Source organism: Arachis hypogaea, chromosome 4 (assembly GCF_003086295.3).
Source record: "Arachis hypogaea cultivar Tifrunner chromosome 4, arahy.Tifrunner.gnm2.J5K5, whole genome shotgun sequence".
NCBI classification, from domain to species: domain Eukaryota; kingdom Viridiplantae; phylum Streptophyta; class Magnoliopsida; order Fabales; family Fabaceae; genus Arachis; species Arachis hypogaea.
The window spans coordinates 114,023,002-114,027,448 of record NC_092039.1 but is presented as its reverse complement, the minus strand read 5'-3'; positions in this window follow the sequence as shown (position 1 = coordinate 114,027,448).

The window sequence follows — 4,447 nt, the reverse complement described above, 5'->3', positions numbered from 1 at the left end:
TGCTTTTCTTACCCCTTTTAAGTCCTGTAGGAGTCTGTTATGTAGTAAGCCATTAAAAATTATATAGTAATAAAAGGTTTGAATAATACAAGAGTTTTTATGTTAACCTCATTGTTTAAAATTTAAGAGAAGAGTCTTTTATAGAGCAATGATATGAGGAATAGATGCAAGTCTGCTCTTACTATTTTACTCTTTTTTTTTAGGCTAAAAATAGACAGAAATCACAATTAATCTCTTGCGTGGGGAATATCATGTCAAGGAAAATGAAGATACAAAATACTGTTTATTGCAAATGCGAAAATGGAATAATACATATATTTGTCTATAGCATGAATCACATGCTCCGAGGAGGAAAATGATCTATACATGAACAAAATTGAGAGAGCAACTCTTCATAATTATAAGGACATCAAAGCTCATCTTAACACAACATTTAATTTGTTATGATGAGTAAAAATTTTTAAGAGTAAATTTATAAAAAAATAAATTTATTTAGAATGAAAGTATTGTGATTAAGTATAATTTACTTATATGTGATAAAAAAATTAATTGAATAATTATGTACCGTAAAAATTGATATTATTGAACGATAAAATTAAAATTTAATTCTATGTATCGTTTTTGTCTTCAATGTTTTCGTTTTATTTAAGTCCCTAACATTTTAAAATCGTTTCAATTTTATTCCATCATCAATTCTGTTAATAGATTCCTAATAGCAGGATAACATTGAGTCAATTTTAAAACGTTAGGAACTTAAATAATACGATTTAAACATTAGAAATAATTTTGGGATATATCCTAAATGTTGGGGACAAAAACGATACTTTACTCAATATAGATTGCTAAATTAGTTTTTGTTATAATTATTATTATTATTATTATACAATTTAGAGTAAAATATATTTTTTATTTCTGAAATTTATTAAAAATTTTAAAAATATTCTTAAATTTTATTATGTAAATCTTAAATTTCTGAACAAAATTGAAACAAAATAAAATTTAAGGATATTTTTATAATTTTTAACAAACTTTAAATTAAAGATAAAAAATATACTTTACTACCTTAAAATTTATTATGATACAATTCTTTGTTTTAAGAATTATATAAATTATTTTATAACTAATTATAAAATAAAAACATATTTATTATTTTTATTTATCTAAAAAATTATGAAAAAAAATTATAATATTAGTTTTCGTGCAAGCATAAATATAGTTTCATTGTAAGTTCCAGAACTATATATCAGTTATTAGATAATTAGCAATCCCACTACATGATCAATAATATTTTTGTTAATTTCTACCAACTTTTGTTTATGACGGTATTTAATGGAAGTATCTTTATAAATGTATCTAATAAAAATATCTTTATTATAATTATATTTAATAAAAGTATTTTTATAGATATATTTTTTAGATATGTCTATTTATACATATATTTAAAATATAATAATTAATTATTATTGACAATAAATTAACAAATACTATATTGATTCCTATACTTTTTCATTATTTTAAGCTTAAGGTGTTAGATACCATATTGAATACAGTGTTTTACTGGTCTACGTAAAAATGGGTTGATGTTAAAATTGGTTTCTGATCATATAGGAGTTAATTTGGTTTTGGAAAATTGAATGCATTTAATTCTTCCAAAGATATCAATGTAACTATGTAAGTTATATTCGTATTTTTTGATAATTTTCTATTGACATGTTATTATTAAGAGTGAGGCAAATTAAATGACAAATTTTATCTTACTAAAAATTTTTTTAAAGGATTAAATTGAATCATTATATTTTTAAGGGATCAAAATAATTTATACATAATTTTTTAGAGATTATTTTAAATATAATTTATTTGAAATTCTTATGAATAAATTTTTCTTTCTTCCATTTTCTAAAATTTCAATTTTATTTTATAGTCTTTCTAAGTGCTTTAAAACTTATTCTAGAAAAGAAATAGTGAAAAATGAAGTTAATCTATAAATGTAGTGTGCTTATATTGTATAATAAAAGAAAAAAGTTTTACTGTGAAATAAATTTATTTTTATTTTTAAATATTTAAAATACTGATAAATTTATCTATATAAAAGAAAAAAAATTGATTTTATACACATAAAAAGTTATTTAAAATTCTTAAATTAATCCTTCTAACATAATCTTCTTAATTCTCAATTTTTTATTACTATCATTCTAACCACGAGTCTATCATTACCATCCAACTAGTAGAAGCCCCGTGCATACGCGCGGATAATAGTAGTGTTTGGATGGTGTAAATACTTTGCTTAAAATATTGGATTGAATACTAATATTGTATGTAATATATATAACGGTCTTTTGACCGATTTTAACATAGAGTAATAAGACATAATATAAATAAGATGTGAAATTAAAGAAAACATAAATAAAAAAAGGAGCCGTTGAATGTTTTAGTTGTGATGTACTATCTACTATGTACTTCCTTCTAATTAAAAATGTAAGGTTCCAAAATTAGTGTAAACAATAAAGGAAACACAATAAACAAAAGAAATATAAAAGATAAGAAGATGATAGAAATTGACAAAGTGATTTAGATCTATGCTCTAATGGAAAATTGGAGGAAAATATGAGTAACCATGAATATCCACTGCTTTGTTAAGTAATATTTTTTCATTTTTGCATCAAGTTGGAATATAAATGCACAGAAAGATTATAATTTAACAGAAATTTGAAATATTTGGAAGCAATCCAACCAAGACGGCATACAATGAAAAAAATCATGTTAATTTGAGAAGAGTTTAATATACTAAATAAAGATCTATTTGTCAGAACACAATATGGTTTTTGTTCATGTTTCACAAAATTCTTAAAGCAAGAAAGCGCAACATACATTGAAAGGAACAGTTTTAAACTTGTTCAAGTAATTAAAAGAGCAAAAAATATTAAAAAGTAAATTTCCTAATGCTGGAAGACAATTTTTCCTTGTTTAATGATGGTAATTGTAGGTTTGTCGTTATGGACCTGCATAGATTGTTGAGAAAATATAAGTAAATTTGTTTTAATCAACTAACAGATGCAGATGCATGTTAAATGATACAAATAGAATACTGTTTTAGTAGTTTGTTTTAAATGAGTAGTATATTATTGTAATTGGGACTTTTATGAAAATTTAAAGTATATTGGAAGTGAAGTTTAGCAACATGGAATATTGATTATGGCAAAGAAGGTAAGGCAGATAATACTTGATTTCAAACATTATGCATCATGAGAAATCAGGATATTAATGAGGTAAATTGAAATATTAAAAGACGTGAGCATTGTTTCTTTTTTGATAAAGTACTTCATACAGTTAGAATGTGATTAAAAAGAAAAGTTAACCATTTCAAAGCAAAATAACATTCTGGAGTAGATGACTTATCCTTCCAAATTGTCTGTGTTAGCATGCATGGGAGGCATGATTGAGGAGTTGTAGGAAAATATAATTTTTTAAGTCACATAGTTGCGATAGGAATATAATAGCAATTTTAACAGTAATAACAAAATATTAATCATAATGGTAGAGTAGTGCATACGGGTATCATTTGAGAGATTTCTAAAAAGTTCTTAGTATACCACATTTTGTGTTTCGGTTGAGTTGTTGGATTTCTCATGGGATATTACAATTTTTAATCCACTTTTGTTGGTAACCCGTGAAATTGCCACATAAAATTGTCCATGCGTGAATACTGGTTGTTTAAGAAGTAATCCTACATGATTCAAAGATTGTCTTTGACTCTTGTTTATTGTGATGGCATATGAAAGCATCAAGGGAAATTGTCTGCGTTGGAACTTAAAAGGTAATCTTGCATCAGAGGGGATTAAAGTCATTCTTGGTATGAAAACTTTTTCACCAGCATTATTGCCTGACAAAACTTCTGCTTCGATAACTTTATTTCCAAGTCTTGTGACAATCAATCTAGTTCCATTGCAAAGACCCGCTGAATGATCAATATTTCGTATTAACATAATCTCACTTAACAAATATAAAATTTACCCGGGAATCTAAACACCTGCCTCTTCAACGAAAAGCGATCTCCGTGATAGTGTTATCAGCCAATCAAATGCTACCACCGTCCATTGTGTGTTGCAAATTTGAGATTTTGGTATTAGAGATACACTGAGCACGTAAAGAACCATTGTGCAATATAATGCTACATCCTTCCTTTTGGCAATAGCAGGATCTCTGGGTAATGCTCTCTTCGTTATCCTCTCACGGCACGTGGAGTACACGTTGAGTTTGAAGATGATAACACAAAGACGAAAGAAATAAAAGGTTTGAGAGACACTTGTCTCTTTCTTGAAAACTATTTAACAGTATAAAAATTATATAATAATATAATGACGTGAATGTAATTATTTTAGGATATTATTTGTTGTAGAAAATAAATAAAGGAGCATTTGATATTGTTTGAAAAAGTATATGAAATCTT